At 41.3% G+C, this 17,985-nt stretch overlaps 1 protein-coding gene across 1 annotated transcript in view; it reads right to left on the bottom strand.

Moving 5' to 3' along the window:
* Nucleotides 1-17,985, bottom strand: part of LOC125450808 (tyrosine-protein kinase JAK2-like) — a 242,818-nt gene that overhangs the window by 184,724 nt on the left and 40,109 nt on the right. The window contains exon 2 of the mRNA XM_048527020.2: nucleotides 1,106-1,167. The gene's annotated coding sequence lies outside the window, so the exon portion shown is untranslated. The remainder of the gene's footprint in view (nucleotides 1-1,105; nucleotides 1,168-17,985) is intronic.

Below are 17,985 nucleotides of genomic sequence, written 5' to 3'. Positions count from 1 at the left end.
ATGTAGAACTCCAACTGTAGTCAAAATATCATTCCCTACCAGGTTCAACATCAATTCTCTAAAACATTCAAGTCGATTTATGCTTAGGCATTATTACAATCCAAAATTATATATAGCAGCAAACCATGACAAGATTCATCATTTCCGCATTCACTGCGTTAGTCTTTATGTTCGCAAGCTTTAATGTTTAAGTCCATCACTGTCGACACACTTAAAATCAAAAGTTGGAGGATGCGTCTCCATCTGTCTCAGAAAATGTTCAAAGATTATATCGTAGAATTTCCTTTGCCTCCTAGAACTCCAATATCATTCAGTTGAGTGAGCCACAAGTGACATTCTCATGTCCCTCACTTCCTCCTACCCCACACACTCTCAAAAGAAACAAACAAACAAAGCTCAAAATCTTGCAATTGCTGTCAAGTTAGTTTCGGGCCAAAAAGCTTCCAAACTCTGACCAAGGGACCTACAATGTCCTGCAGCTTGATAACATAGTCCTGTTCCTTGAATATTACTCAGATCTATAAACCAAGTCACAAATGTAACGGCACAGCCACACAAAAAACAAGAAACATATTACTGTTTCAAACATAAACACAGTTAAACACAGAACAAAGTGATTGGATTTCCCTGCTATTGATAAATTTATTTACTGGTCAATTTTCCAACAGTTTTAACTACATCCAGTTTCAGTACCCACTGACTTTTCAGCTTTCGATAATGCCCACATTCTATGTCATGGCTCTTTCATGTAGGTAGTTTGGTGGAATTACCAACCTCCCACCTTAAATTTGAGAACCACACAAACTCTCACTCAATGGATTTGCTGCTTTGCTGAATAAATATTTTAAAACTGCCCTGCCTCTACCACTTTGAGATGCACTCAGGTGTAATGCTGTACGTGAGTAGTGGTGTGCGGATACTGAAGAATGCTGTCTCACCCTCACTTCATGTTGAGTGATTCTAGCGCACTCCAATTATATTCAGAAGCAGGCATTTAGCACCCGCATTCAAAAGCCCAGATCAGCTGATAAACCTATGTCTCAAAATCCTAATTTTTTTTGGAAACGAAAACAGAAGCTTAAATTATAAAAGTTATTTCATTTACCTCACAAAGCTTCTTCAAATCTGCAGCAGGCATCAGATGATTTGCTCCACAGCTCCTTGAATCTGTAATTCATAAAATTTAAAGATTTACTGAAATGAGCTTGTTCCTGCCAAATAAGTAAAGAAATCAACTGACTGGCCAAAACCAGGGAACACATCTCCCTTCTTTAAAGAGGAGCACACACTCACTTGAATTAAAATTTCAACTTGCTAGCAACACGAACATGAAACCACAACCACAAGACAGACTCGCAATCCCTCTCTGTTTCTTGAGGAATTCACTGCATTGCCTCAATAGAAGTTGCCTGACTACCTGTTCTCAACTTGCAGCATTGTAGATTTGGAGAAGAGTGAAGCCATAGGAGATGCAAAGCTATGGAGGGTTTTGAAAGTAAGATGCATGAGGAGTTGGTACATATAAGCCCTGTGCTGTTCAGTTTGGATGGCTGGAAGAAAAAAGTCAAAACTCAAAGTCAAAAGTGCAATGACTAGAATCTGAAGCAAGAAGGAAAGGGAAATAAAAGTATTCATTTACATACAAGAAAGAGAGAGATTAGATTTAAATAGCACCTTTCACAACTTTAAAACATCCCTAAATATACATTTTTACTTCTCTTTTCTCTTATTGGAGACAGGTGTTGTTGGCATCACCAGCTGTTGCTCAGTTCTATTTGCCCCTGAACTAACTGGCTCCCTAGGCCATTTAGGAGGACAGTTAATAGTCATTTTTGAGACTGGCATTACATACAAGCCAGATCAGGTAAGGATGGAAGATTTCCTTCCTTTGATATTATTGCAAATTTATATCTAGTTCACTAACAAAAACAACAACAAAATAAAATCAAAATCAAATTAAGGAGGGGTACTGACATTTTTCAGACAGAATGCAAACATAAAATGATAATAGAAGGTTCAAAGAAAACAGTTGTGCAAGGAGAAAAATGTTAAATACATTGCACTAAATCTTCCACCTAAAAAGAAACCAAATGTCTGAAATTATCCCGAAGTATAAACCAAACAGTAGATCCATACAAAATTTCTGACCTCACTTTGTTGGACATGCTACCTGATCAACATTATTTGTTGAACACCCCTTTTAAGATGGCACAGTGAAGGGTTTCCCATTAGCACATTCTGCATCACCTTATTGTGCAATTGTGAAATATATGTGTAAGCTGCTACAGGGAGGTGATGCCCAACAAACAGGGAGCCTACAGGACACAATCTCAATGCTTAAACTAATTTGTAGACAGAAGGTGACATTCATTGAGACAGTGGTATTTTAAAATGGAGAAACAATAAATTACTTTGATAATTAAAATCCTGGACTTAACCCGAAACTGAATAATTGTTGTGCTCACATGATACTGAATCCAATGAGATATGAGAAGTCATTTTACACTGGCAAGGGCTGCTTATTTGGGCAGAGATTCTTGTTAAACATAATTAAGCTTTCTGAAAAGTCAGCAATGATATGATGATTGATAAATGCCTTTGCTTACATAGAATTAGGGAAGGTAATGTAGTTAATGACATATCTTCAATGAGCAATGGGTCAAATGACATTCAGACTTGCTGCATGCATGACAAAGGAGGAGAGAAACTAAGGTCAGAAAGGCAGGCGGACAAAGATTTGCATTTACATAACATTTGAGATTACAATCAAAAAGAAATGATTCTGTGGTGTAGTATTGATGGGAAGTGTTAAATTGAGTGCATACAGCAATGGGGAGGTGCTGACACAGCAGCAATATCATAAATCTGGATTTATGCAGGTTAAATGGTCTGGGGACATGGATGCAAATTCTACCATTAATAGCTGTGGAATTCAAATCCAGTTAATGAATATGCAACCAAATTTTGGCCATTGTTACGGAGACTATGATTCAACTGACATTTAAAAAAAGCCTATCTAGTTCACTCAGCACCCTTTAAGGAAATAAGGGTCAACCTTATTTGGTGTGGCCTCCAGGTGACTCCAAACACACAGCAACATGGTTGACTGGTAAGTGCCCTCCAAAATGGGCTAGCAAGCCAGTCAGTTGCATCAACACTGCAAGAGGAATGTCTGAAAGGACTGTAACCACATGGCCCATCCAGGATTGCACGAAGCCCTGGAGATGGCAACAGCAAACCAGCTCTTGTTGATGCTGCACAGTCCTCCATTGCGCATGTGTGGTGTTTCACACAGTAGCCAAGCAATAGCATGCCATGATGCTCTGATGAAGGGTCTAGGCCCGAAACATCAGCTTTTGTGCTCCTGAGATGCTGCTGGGCCTGCTGTGTTCATCCAGCCGCACATTTTGTTATCTTGGATTCTCCAGCATCTGCAGTTCCCATTATCACCAATAGCATGCCATGTTAGTCATACCTAATAAGTCAGATGTATGTTCCTGACACAGCCAATGCCATCCAAGTACCACCTACCCCACCAGCAGTCAGACAGTTTGCAGAATTTAAATTCAATTGCAGAAGTTAACACCAGACCCATGAAATCTCCTGGCATCAAGTCAAACATGGACAAGGAAGCATGCCACTGTTGCAAATGTTGAGCTAATTCAATGCGACTATGTGTACGTTCCAAGTATGAGTAGGAACAGTAATATTAATTGAAGCACATATTTAAGAATTAGCTTCTACCACAAGAGAGGACTGATCTGCACAATAGTCATCTGCATTTAGGATGAATGAGTGAAGACACATCAAAAGGGAGACTGGCTACTGCTTCTTTTTACTGGAAAAAAATTACCAGATTGGAATTAACTTCCTGCTGAATACCTAACACATCCTGCAGATGAAGGAACATTGAGGATAGTAAATGCACAGAAGTTCTATGGAACGGGGACTTCAGAATCTATCACCAAAAATGGTTGGTCACTAACTTGGTCAGGCATAGTGCTATATCCTACAAAAAAAACCTCGGTTACTGGCGGGTAGCAAGGGACAAAGGAGTGGGAAAATATATTTGGTCTAATCCACAACAAATTACCTGTCGCAGGTGATCTGTCTATGACAGTTTTGGAAGGAGTTGCACAGTCCTCATCAAGGTCAAAGTCCTATCTTCACATTGTGAATCCCCTCCAGCATGCTGTGCAACTGCAGACCTCATGCAGGTCTAACAACTCAAGACTGGGCATTAATGTAGCATTCCTGACATCAACACAGCAGCACTGCATTTAACTGCAATACGTAACCACAAGGTCCAACACAACCACCATACTATAACCAGGAATGAAGAGTATTAGAGAGCTTGCTTTGACCAGCATCAGGCACACCCCAAAATGAGGTACCAACTATGATGAAATTACAATACAGCACTCCTTGCACACCAAACAGCCAAAGCAGCATATTGTCAACAGGTTTAAGCAATTCCACAATTAATTAATCAGACAGAAGCTCAGGACTCTTGCCACATCAAGTTGTGAATGGTTGTAGGTAAAATCGAAGTGGAGGCTCCATAATATCTCCCATCCTTAGTGGCAGAGGCATTGGCACACAAGTGCAAAAAGATGAAGCTGAAGTATGTGCAACCACCAGGAGCGCCAAGTGGATGCTCCATCACAGCCTCCTCCTAATATCCTCTGCACCACAGATGCCAGAGTTCTGCCAGCTTGATTCACTCCATGAGACATCAAGTAGTACCTAAAAGGAACTAGATGCTGATAAAGTTATGGGCCCTGACAATATTTCGGCAATAGACTGTGCTCCAAAATATGCCACACCCCTAGCTAAGATATTGCATTACAGCTACAACACTAGCATCCACCAAACAACATGGAAAATTGTCAAGGCGTTTTCTGCACAGAAAAAGGACAAATCCACCCAGCCAACTCAACTGCCCAATCTTCTCCTCAAATCCATAGTGACTCAGCAATTATCTGCCCGCCGACAGTGTGGTTATGGCCAGGGCCACTCAGTTCCTAGCCTCATTACAGCTTTGCTTTAAATATGGAGAAAAAGAGATGAACTCTGGAGGTGGAGACAGAGTGACTACCCTGAATATCAGAGTAATTTTTGACCAAAGTGTAGCATTAAGGAATCTTGAGACTGATGTCAAATGGGGATCAGGCAGGAAGCTCTCTCACTGGTTGGAACAAATGAAAATGGCTATTGTTGGAGGGCAGTCTTTTCAGTCTCTGGAAATCACTGCAGAAGTTTCTCAGGGTTGCGTCCCAGGCCCAACCATCTTCTGTTGCTTCAATGACCGACCCTCCATCAAAGTGTCAGAAGTGTGGATATTCACTGATGATTATACAAAGTTCAGTGCCATTTAGTCATCCTGTGATACTTAAACAGTCCATGTCCATACATGGGAAGACCTGGACAGTATTTAGGCTTGCGCTGATATGTGTAAAGTAACATACATGGCACATTTCTATTGATTACATCCAACATGAGAAAATCAAACCACCTCCCTCTGACATTCAGCAGCATCACCTATCACTGGATTCCCCTCATATGAGCATCATGGGTGTTACTGCTGATCAGAAATGGAAATGGACCAGTCATGTAAATATTGTGGCTACCAGAAGGTAAAAGGCTGGGAATTCTGTGGACAATAACTTACCTCCTGGCTCTTTAAAGTCTGAGCCTCCCCAAGGAGAAAGTTAGGAGAGTGATTGAATATTTTCTGCTTGCCTGCATAACTGCAGTTCCAAAACCACAAGCAGCTTAACACCCGCTAGGATAATGCATCCATCTTGCTTGGCACCCATTTCTCACCACTGCACACAGTGGCTGCAGGTCTGCTATCCATAGGATGTACAGCAGCAAATCATCAAGATTCTTTTGACAATACCTTCCAAACCATGATCTCTATCACCAATGAGGACAAAGGCTGCAGATGTATGGGGTGTAGACAAACCATTTGGATTTGGAACAGTACCACTGTTTCTGCAAAGCTGCAGAGTTGAAATCCTGGACCTCCCACCCTAACAGCACTGTGAATCTCCCTGCACTATACATGCTGCAGCCATTCAAGGCACCAACTGCCACCATCTTCTCAAGGATCATTAGGGATTGGCAAAATATGCTGGCCTAATTAGCAATACCTTCATCCCACAAAAGAATACAAAAATAAATGGCTTGTAAATTTGAAAGAAAAAAGGTTGTCACAGTCCATTCCCTCATTAGATAGAGATATTGATGGAGGGTCAAGAGTGTGAAGAAGTTAAGGTGAGGCTTTTGTTGTTGACATCAGTTGGCACAGGAATTGAAACCCCACAAACAGCAACTCTCTATATTGCAGACTAGTTATCCAGCCAAGTGAGCTGATTTGAGCCCTACAAACAGAGCGCTTCCTCACAACCACTAACAAACAGCTGACAGTTGGTACTTTTGGCTAAGAGAGCACATTCTTCCACTTCTTCAATAAGTGTCTTGGAATTTGTTAATCCATCTTAATCAGGACTGACCTGGAGAAACTAATCCAATTTGAAATGACTGCTGACACAAACTGATATTGTAATCCACTTTCATGAAGGCAGCTCATGTCAGCTACCTGCGTTTTATCGAAGACTGGTCTTATCCAAAAGATGGAAGCTCAAATTGTGCTTTCAAGCTGCTAACATGTGAAAAGTTGGAGTTGAGACAGCCACAAAGAAAACAAGTAAAAGGATTGGGACATTAAGTCCTTGAAAGCTTCTTCATGCAATGGGATTATGGTTAATCTGTATACATGTACTGACTTTTTTAACCTGTCCTAGACCTAGATACTTTAGTACTTACGATTAGCAAAGAGATTTCAGATTTAAACTAAACTATTTACATTAGTTAGCATCCATTGCTATTTACGAGAGAACATTTCACTTTTTGTGCAGAGGTGTTTCTTAATTTCTCTCAAAAGTGACTGTGCTCTGATTAAAGATTGACAAATTGTTCCAGACATTATCATTAGCAAAGTAAGATTCCCTCTGCGTATCCCATCAATTCTTGCCACAATATTAAAAACCTTCCCTCCTCTATACAGTACATATCTAGTTAAAACAACATTAATAGTTTAGCCTTTGAGATCCTGTAACTTTTTTTGGATATTCTGTGCTGCACTCTTTCCAAGGTCATATCCCAGGTAAGGTGGAACAAAGAGAGCTGGACACAGTAGTTCAGATATGATGAGATGTACTTTAGGAAAGGAAATCTGCAGGTATTACTTGTTCTGGTCTTCACGTGACACCAAACCCACTGCAGTGTAGTTTACTATTAGCTACCCTCTGAAATCGCCCAGCAAGCCACCCGGAATTATCAGCTGCGAGAGTCTCAAAAATGAAATGATTTCCCCAAAAGATCATCCACCATCCTCAAAGTACAAGTATATGAAGGAATAGGCTTAACTTGCCTGGATGAATGCAGTGATTGCAATGCGGAAGAAACTTGATACCATCCCGAAAAAAAAGCAGCCTGCTTGACCAGTACCCCATCCACCACTTTCAACATTCACTCTCTTCACCACCACATTGTGGCAGCATCTATAAGCACTGCAACATCTCACTAAGGTTTCTTTAACATCTTCCAAACTTTTGATCTCTAACATGGGAACACTGCTACAAGACTATAATCACTGTTCAATCACTGTTACTGGGTCAAAAGCTTGGAAATCCCTTCCTCACACCACAACGAGTGCAAAGTTCAAAGGCAGCAGCTCATTGCCATCTTTGAGATAATTAGAGATGGGCAATAAATGCTGGTTATGACAGCGATGTTCACATCCCACAAGTGAAGATACTCTAAGTATAAGATACAGGTGCCGAATTTGGCCATCCTGAAAAAAAACTCCTTTGTCTCCCCACTCTCTGCCTTCTGCCAACCAGCCAATCCTCTATTCACACTAGTATCTTGGCCCCAGCACCACGGATTCTTACTTTATTTAGCAGCTTCCTGTGTAGCACCTTGTCAAAGACCTGGAAATCCAAATAGATCACATCCAGCTGTCTCTCTTTTATCTAACCTGCCCATTAGCTCTTCAAAGAATATTAACTGATTTGTCAGGCATGCCCTCCCTTTAGCGAAGCCATGCTGACTCAGCCCCATTTTATCACTCACTTACAAGGACTCCACAAACTCATCCTTAAATAACGGACTCTAAATTTTGCCAGTGACTGTGATAAGGTTAACTGGCTTATAATTTTTCCTGTCTTCTGTCTTCCTCCCTTCTTAAAATCAAGGGTGCTACATTAGCTATTTTCCAGTCTTCTGAAACCCTTCCTGACTCCATTGACTCAAACAAGATCACACCAAAGCCTCCCCAATCTCCTTCGGATTCCTGGGGTATGGTCCATCTGGTCCAGGTGATGTTTCCATCTTCAGACCTCGCAGCTTCCCCAACAATTTCTCTTTAGTGATAGCCAATACACTCACCTTCGCCTTCAACTCTCTCGAAGTTTTATTATGCTACTGGTATCTTCTACTGTGATAAAAGTACCTATTCAGATCTCTGCCATTTTTGTTTCCTATTACTAATTCTCCAGCCTCATTTTGCAGGGATGCAATGTCCACTCTTGTCTTTCTCTTACCTTTTACATATATAAAAGCATATCTGCAATTTTCTTTGTTATTACTAGCAGCTTACCCTCACTGTATCTTCACCAATCTGTTGATTTTTCAGTTGTCCTCTGCTGGTTTTTAAAAGGCTTCCCGATCCTCTGGCTTCCCATTAATCTTGGCCACATCATATGCTTTGGTCTTTTGATTTTATACTGCCCATGACTTTCCTTGTCAGTCATGGCTGCCTTAGATCTTCTTGGGATAAATTACTGCTGTACTTACCAAATTAACCCCAGAAACATGTGCTACTGCTGCTCCACTATCTTCTCTGCTAGGGTTTCCTCCAATCAACCCTAGCTAGCTCCTTCCTCATGTCCTTGTAGTTACCTTAACTCAATTGTAATAGTGTTACATCTGATTCCAGCTTCTCCCTCTCAAACTGCAGAGTGAATTATATGATGATATTACAGTCACTGACCCCAATGAGTTCCCTCATCTTAAGCTCCCTTATTAAGTCTGCCTCATTACAGATCATCAAATCTAGAATTCCCCTTTCCTCAGTGGACTGTACCATAAACTGCTCAAAACAAAAAAAAACACAAAAACATCTTGCAGAAATTCCATGGAAGTATTTTTTTGGGATCTGCTACCAACCTGATACTCCCTGTTTGCCTGCATATTGAAGTCCCTATGATTCTTCTTAGTAGCTTTATAACAAACTTTCACTCTCTTCTGATTTATTGTCACCCACACCTTGACTACTCCTAGAAGGCCTGTACACAACTCCAAATCAGGGAATTTTTTCCCCTTTTTGCAGTTCCTTAACTCTACCTCTCTTCATTCTGTCCATTTTGTTTTCTGGTAACAACCAATCCAGATACCGACCAGCAATCCAACGCTCTCCATTACCTGTGATTCTACAAATTGTCCATGCAACTGAACCAATCCCCCCAGAATTTAGTTTAAAGTCTGATTTAGAGGCTGTGTAATGCAATTTGCCGAGACTGTGGTCCCAGCATGATTCAGTTGGAGCCCACCCCATTGGAGCAACTCGTTCCTTCTCCGGTACTGGTGTCCCACACCAATCTTTGAGCCACACATTTACCACTTTCATCTTGTTGACCTTGTGGCAATTATCTCAAAAAATTCTGGTAATATTCCACAATTATCACGGACATGTCATCACGGGATCGGCTGGCATTTATTGCCCATGCCTATTGCCCAGAGGACAGTTACAAGTGAACCATATTCTTGTTGATCTAGAATCACACGTAAGCCAGACCAGGTAAGGGTCAATGCTTCACTCCCTGAAGGAAGTCAGTGGTGGGATTCAAACCCGGATCCTGGAAACAATGCCCCTGGATTAAAAGTCTTGCGAAACACCGCTCTGCTATCAACTCTTCCTGATGAAAGCATCTTCTGTGTAGCCACAGGAAAAGATTTACTCCTTCATATTCAATCCACCTTGAAATAAAGGCCTGCATTTCAGTCAGCATTTTTGATTATTTTCTCTATCATTTCTTGATATTTTATCATATTTGCACCTGAAGTCATGAAACTGAGGTCACCACGGTGGCTAGTTTTATAGTCATTTAAATACGCAACCTCAGGTCTAAGATAACAAAGTGTGAAGCTGGATGAACACAGCAGGGCAAGTAGCATCTCAGGAGCACAAAAGCTGACGTTTCGGGCCTAGACCCTTCATCAGAGAGGGGGATGGGGAGAGGGTTCTGGAATAAATAGGGAGAGAGGGGGAGGCGGACCGAAGATGGAGAGAAAAGATGATTGGTGGAGAGGAGAGTATAGGTGGGGAGGTAGGGAGGGGATAGGTCAGTCCAGGGAAGACGGACAGGTCAAGGAGGTGGGATGATGTGAGTAAGTATGAAATGGAGGTGCGGTTTGAGGTGGGAGGAAGTGATACATGACAGGAAGAACAGGTTAGGGAGGCGGGGACAGGCTGGGCTGGTTTTGGGATGCAGTGGGGGAAGGAGAGATTTTGAAGCTTGTGAAGTCCACATTGGGGAAACCAAGCGGAGGCTTGGGGACCGCTTTGCAGAACACCTCCGCTCGGTTCGCAATAAACAACTGCACCTCCCAGTCGCGAACCATTTTAGCTCCCCCTCCCATTCCTCAGACGACATGTCCATCATGGGCCTCGTGCAGTGCCACAATGATGTCACCTGAAGGTTGCAGGAGCAGCAACTCATATTCCGCTTGGGAACCCTGCAGCCCAATGGTATCAATGTGGACTTCACAAGCTTCAAAATCTACCCTTCCCCCACTGCATCCCAAAACCAGCCTGGCCCGTCCCCGCCTCCCTAACCTGTTCTTCCTGTCATGTATCACTTCCGCCCTCCTCAAGCCGCACCTTCATTTCCTACCTACTAACCTCATCCCGCCTCCTTGACCTGTCCGTCTTCCCTGGACTGACCTATCCCCTCCCCACCTATCTTGTTTTCTCTCCCCTGACTGAATACAGTCAATTATTTCTAATTGAGAGAAAGATGCCAATGATACCTCAAGAACTAGAAATATCTAGTTGAAGCTGCTAAAAGTTTACCTCAACCATCATTGGGTAATCCCATTGAAGGGATCAAAGAAATAAATCACAACTTAAATACGGCCTTTCAATGATCTTCAGATGCCTATCGCAGTTTACATTCATTGATATCCTTGTTCAGAAACGTTGTCACTATTGTACTGTAGGACGATGAAGCCAATTTGCTCTGTGCTCTGAGGGAAAAATGGTAGACGAGACACCTGGCAGTCTTTTTCAACCGGCCGAGATGGCAGAATAACAACTTATTCTCTCTTTTGCACCTCAATACCAGGCTGGTGGGTGTATGCACATTTTACATGTGGCTACTGTTTGAATTCCCAAAGGGTGCTTGATCACCTCCCTCCTCTCTGTCACCAAGAGGACTTGGCAAAATTGTCCTGGGATCACAACAGGGATACTTCACATCTGTGTACAGCAGGTCCAGGTCTGAGCACTCTGGACTGAAAAGACTAGACATACCAAAAGCAAGGAACCAGGGATGTTGGAAATCTGAAACAAAAACAGAAATTGCTGGAGAAACTTGGCAAGTCTGATAGTATCTTTGTAGAGAAAACAGAGTTAACGTTTTGTATCCAATTGCTGGCAGACTTGCCGAGTGTCGCCAGCAATTTCTGTATATTTACCAAGACGTCCAAGTTAAACGGAGGCAACTGGCCATTTAAAACTGGGAACCACAAGTGCAAAGCAGGAGACATGCATAAATTCACCTCTCTGACAGTCAGAAATGCTGCGCAGATAAGTGAATTCTGACTTTTGCAGATTTTGAGCATATTTCCCCTGTGATGAGGAAGCTCCAGCAAAAGGTTTGAGCCAATAACTTGAAGTCTCTGGCAAAGGGATTGACATTGCTATCCGCTAATTCAGAGAAAAGATTCTCTCAGCCGAACATTTAAATTTGGGTTTAACCATTCAGTTCAGAAAAGGGTGACATTACATTAAAAAGGTCCAATTTTTCTGATAAACGCAATTAAGGCCAAACTTCAGATGGCTGTGAAAACAATGAATTCATGAGTTCAAAGAATGGGAGGTTCTGCCCATATCTTGGTTAACATTTACCCATCAGTTAACACTATCTGGCCAATAAGCACATTGCTTATGGGAGATTGCGATCTGGACTGGTTATCTATGCGTACAGTCCTGGCACTGCACCAACACGGACCTCTAAAGGACAAACAATCGAGCAACACAATGCATGAATTTCTAACCTGGTCCAATGCCAAGTCATATATCCCAATGACTTGCTGATCAAGTCAAAACACTTTTCTCTGAGCATACATTAAGCAGAGAACAAGCCATACTCAACTAGTTTACTCTTAGAAAACCCAAACGAATTGATGGATATTATTCCAGCACTGGATAACGACTGCTGAGTGATCCAAAATGCGTTAATATCAACACTGACGACAATTTCAAAATTATTAATCAAATTCATAAAGTGGTCATTTACATTTGCCAGGTGCAACATATATTCCTATGTATGGACTGTTTTTTTTTGGTTGTGTGCTTTAATACAATGAGTTTGGGTTTGAGTCAAGAAGCTTTATCAGGCTTGGACTTCTTCATAAGACTATTTATTTCATATTGAGACTAAATACTACAATATGTAGTATTCACAGATACACCTTAATGTCATCCATTGTCACACCTGTCATGACCCTGATTGGAAATGTGTGTTGGAAAACAAGGCCCACTACTACACAAGTTGTCACAAATGTATGAATGACCCACAGACTTCCCTGCCTCGGTCATCCTGTGCACACAAGAGCTGACAGGATTGAGGATCGAGGATTCAGGATATTTTTTGCCAAACAAACTACTTTCCTTCCGCCAAACAGACAGGCTTGTCTCAAATGAATGGCCTGCTGGTAATCTGGAACAACTGTTTAAAGAATTACCGAGCGTGCCTGCATGCCATGGTAAACAATAAAAGGATAGCTGGTTCATTTACAAATTAATTCCTCCTAATTTTAGTCTTACAGTATATGGCTGTGAAGAGAATCACAAATTCATTACAGAACAGATGGCTATTTGGCCCATCGTGTCTGCTCCAGTTGTCTGACCATTCTAATTTGGTGCCCTAAATCTTATATCGCCTTTTCACATTCTTTTTAACCAACGTCTATCACGACACACTTCTCTGCACTGAAATTAGTCTGCCACCTGTCTACCTACTCCAGCATCATGTCAATGTCCTTTTAAGTTCTATCCTGTGATCCTCAAGTATTGTACCATTAAAAAGACAAATGCTGATTTGGAGTTTGTAAATCCCTTTCCATCTGCAGTTTACCAATATTTAATAAAAAGGGAAAGAAAAAATACCTAAGACCACAAAATTAACTGCTGGGCTACATTGAAACATGAAAAATCTTCTAATTGGAAAGCTAACATTTCAACAGATGAACTTTATATATTGACAGATATTTCCCATTGCGCTGATCATTTATTCATAGAATAAAACTCAAAGTAGAAGAGTATTAAGATTTGGAGAAGTAATTTACAGAAGAGTACTTGTTGTTGTGACCACACCAGGGAGAATTGAGAATAGGTTACACCATCTATTTATCATCATCGACACCATGTAACTGTCCATACGGCAATCAAATATTTTAGGAGGAGGAAAACAACTCCTGCACAATATCGAAGAGCCTTGATTCTACTTTCATGTTGTTCCCTAAATCCAAGATTGCCAAATGTAAACAGGGTCTGCCTCATGTGATGACTCAGTAGGACTACATTTAATTATGGGTACTTATGCGAAAAAATAAGTTGGCTGTTGATTTCAGATATTATGCCAAGCTACTGCACATGTGTGGTACAAATACAGAACAAAACAACTGTCACTGATGGGAAGCCTCAATTCTGCTGACTTGCAGCCAGAAAGTAATCAGCTCTAAGCACCAAAAGTGGATTTTGTTAATGTTTGCTAATTCAACCTGTTCTAGCCTGCCCAGCTGCATGCACACGTTTACCTACTCAATGTATAAATACAAAAAGGAGAAAAGTACACTTTTGATTTGAGAGCTTAAGTGAAATCGAAAATTCTAAAAAAGGAAGCAAGTGCATTTATATTATGACATTCACAATCTTCACAATATTCTGAGCAGTTTGTGGCCACTGGAGATTTTGCTTTGAAGTGCAATCAATGTAGGAATAAATATTTGTATGGAGTAAGGTCCGGCAAGCAGCAATGAGGCGATAAACGAGATAACTTACTTCTAGCTTTTGAGGTGTAAACATTGTACATGACACCACAGAAGAGCACTACCATTCATCTTCAAAATAATGACCTTCTTATTGTACTGACTTGATGTACCATATTGATTTGTTATATTTCTGACTCAGAAGATAGATTTTTAACATTGAACCATGGCTGAAATGGAGACTTTGAAATGATGAATGTTCTGGGGGTTTTGTTTGGACAAACACACAAAAGGTTTCCTTTACAAGTGCTTATTATATTACAGCAAAATGAAAATATCACCGACCTTCATCTAGAGAGGCTTGCTGAGCAAGTGAAATGATGTTTACATGAATCAAAATACTATCTGAGGGACTGTCAGAAAGATGACTCTCTTCAGTGCTGGTCACAATGTTCTTCATAATTAACAATGGTAAGCAGTAAGATATGAACAGTTTTTCTTGAAAATATAAAAGCTCCTCTTAGCTTCTATAAAATGCATTTCAAAATATCTTGAACAGAAGACATTTTCACCTAATCTAACTCTGGTTTAGACAGTGCAGTTTTTCAAATGTTACTGGTTTCATAATCAAGGCAATTAAGCTCCCAAAACAAATAAACACAGTCTTTCTTTTTACTCAACACTGGTTTCACGACTCTAATGCTTCGTCATGGACACTCCACACAGGATCAGCACAAAGTTCATGGACTGCATCATACTGTATCTCTGGGAACATTTTTTTAAGCTATCATACTGCTCACTCACTGAGCCTAACTGGATGGTCACGGCATCCCTGCTTGCCTTATAAGAATTTGCCCTCCTCAAAGAGAGATACCAGGTTCTTATTACTATTGTCTTTCCATGCCACCTGGTGCAGACACAACAAAAGGAGAGTCAAGTCAAGAAAGATAGGCTTCAGTCAGGGATTTCTCTCAAAGTCAGTCCAGGACCAACTTGAGCAGTTCGCAGTCAGGATTCCCTCCACATAAGGGTTCAGTTGAATGACAGACAACTCTCTTTACACACTATGACAGGCTGTTATGGAGATAAAGTCAGTGGCACAGGTATTATTGCTGTTGCTGGTGGGGACAGTGGGTGAGCAGCTAATACATGGGGCACACAAGGTCAGGAGGTGTCGGGCGTTGGGGTGGGTGTTTGAAAATGTTGCAAGTGATAGAACATAGGACTTAGTGGGAAGTGGGTACAGGAGCAAAGATAGGGCGAGTGAGAGGTATTGGAGGGGAGGCAAGATGAGACGATGGAACTCACTGATGGAGTGTGGAGTATCAAAGACATGAATTTCTTCCTACATTGCTGGGGATTACTCCAGACAGTAAAGAGTACTTTAACTGGGAGGTCTGGAGAAGCGCCCTACACTCCTGGTCTTTTGGGGTGGTGGTGGTGATGGCGATGGTGGCTGGGGGGATCCCCACCCCACCCCACTCAGCACTCCTTCCAACTCACTACCAGGGACACAGGACATCCATTTCCCCCATGTGTCGTGGCAAAGACAAACGTTATTAAAGATGTAGGACAGCAGAGACAAGGCTGCCTAATCCAGAGTCAATTTAAATAATTAAGGATCCAGTTTAGGGAAGGCAGCTGCCTTGTGGTATTGTCTCAGAGCTAATAATCCAGATTTCCAGGCTAATGTTCTGTTGATAACCAAGTGTGAAGCTGGATGAACACAGCAAGCCAAGCAGCATCTCAGGAGCACAAAAGCTGACGTTTCGGGCCTAGGGCCGAAACGTCAGTTTTTGTGCTCCTGAGATGCTGTTTGGCCTGCTGTGTTCATCCAGCTTCACACTTGGTTATCTTGGATTCTCCAGCATCTGCAGTTCCCATTATCCCTAATGTTCTGTTGACATGGGTTCCCATCCCACTGTAGCAAATCATGAAATTTAAATTCATTAAAGATTTAATGGTGGTCATGTAACCATTGGTGGTGGCTTTTTTTTTAAATTACAGCAATCTGGTTCACTGATGTCTTTTACAGAAAAGAATCTGCCATCCTTACCCAGTCTGGCCTATCTGTGGTCCCAGAACCACAGTAACGTGATAGACCTGTCACTACGTAATGGGGATGGGCAATAAATGCTTGCCGAGCCAGTGCCACCAACATCCTAAATAAACAAATAAAACAAATAGGGCACACTGTACAAATTCCACAAATCTGCAGAATTTGAAAATTCATTGTTTGCTGTAAATCCAAGGTTCAGCACAAGATGTTATTCTGCTGTTGGACTGTGTATAAAATCATCCAGACTGTGCTAATAATTACTCATGTAAACAATTTAAGGCTGTCAGGCTCATGGTGAATTTTATTTTCACATGCGAAAATATGACTTGCCTGGTCTCCATAGCTGAAAAAGAAGTTTGTTCATACATTACTCCCTTTAAACTTTAATCCCCACTGCATTTGCCAACTCAACACCCCAATGTGTCAGTTAATCCAGCTCATCTGAAATTAATTAGCTCATTAACTGTCTGTCTTCATTACGTCCTGCTGCACCTCCATGCTAAGCATATTCCAAATAGGCATCATCTTTTCCCCCCCCCGTTCTGTCTGAATTGATGTTCTTTTCTAGAGTTTGATATTTGTATCCTCGTCCCAATGAGCAGAAGACAAAAAGGTTTCGACTTCCTTCTTCTTGTTAAAAATGTTTAATTTCTGTACTAACAACCAATAATTTGTCTATAGTAACCATTAGGAAGATGGTAAATGTGTCAAGATTAATCCCTGTGATTTGGACAGGCTTCGTTTCGCAGTAAAGTATTCAATTTCCGGATGTAATTCCATACACAACAGGCAAAACTGTAGGCTTATCCATCTCTAGATGACATCTGGGAGTCTAGATTGAAGACAGATTTCTCCACAAGCCTTGCACTCTGTCAACATTTGAGTTTGTCATAGATAAAAGGCTTATCCAGAAACTAGGAGCATGTTTTGAGGAGCGATTCAGCAGTTTAGGTCTATACTCATTAGAGTTTAGAAGAATGAGGAGAAACCAAATTGAGAGATAAAAAGATACCAAGAGGGATTGACAAAGTAGACGTAGAGAAGACGGATCTCCACGTGGGGCAGTTTAGATTGAGTGGTCATAGTTTTAGGCTAAAGGGGTGGCAGATTTAAAACCTAGGAGGAGGAGAAATCACTTTTCCGAAAAGGGTCATGAACCTGCGCATTTCACAATCCCACGGTGTGGTGGATGCCAGGAAACTGAATAAATTTGAGACGATAGACAGGTTTTTAATTAGTAATGAATTAAGAGAGCTATGGGAACTGGCAGGAATGTAAAGTTGAGACCAGGATGAGATCAGCCATCATATTAAAATGGTAGAGGAAGTTCGATGGACTGAAATCCCTACTTCTGAACCCAGGTCTTATGTTTAAAGCAACACGTTTCATTTGACCTATTAAAATTGAATTTCCCTTATATTTGCAAACTTGTGGCTATGGGCATCTTTCTACTTCGGTAGCTTAGTTATAATTTGAACATCAGGTGGCTAGTAGTGGAACACTTTTTCCAAGATGAGAAGCTTTCAGAGTGTCCAATGCTGTTCCTGTGAGTTACCCCTTTCAGTAAGAAGTAACTCAGTAATGCGGTACAGTGTACCATTAATTGGACATGTACTGATAGATCAGTTTATAGAAGGCAGTCT

The sequence above is a fragment of the Stegostoma tigrinum genome, chromosome 3 (genome assembly GCF_030684315.1).
Source record: "Stegostoma tigrinum isolate sSteTig4 chromosome 3, sSteTig4.hap1, whole genome shotgun sequence".
Lineage (NCBI taxonomy): Eukaryota > Metazoa > Chordata > Chondrichthyes > Orectolobiformes > Stegostomatidae > Stegostoma > Stegostoma tigrinum.
The sequence above is the reverse complement of the archived record's forward strand: the minus strand, read 5'-3'. Positions and strand labels throughout refer to the sequence as shown.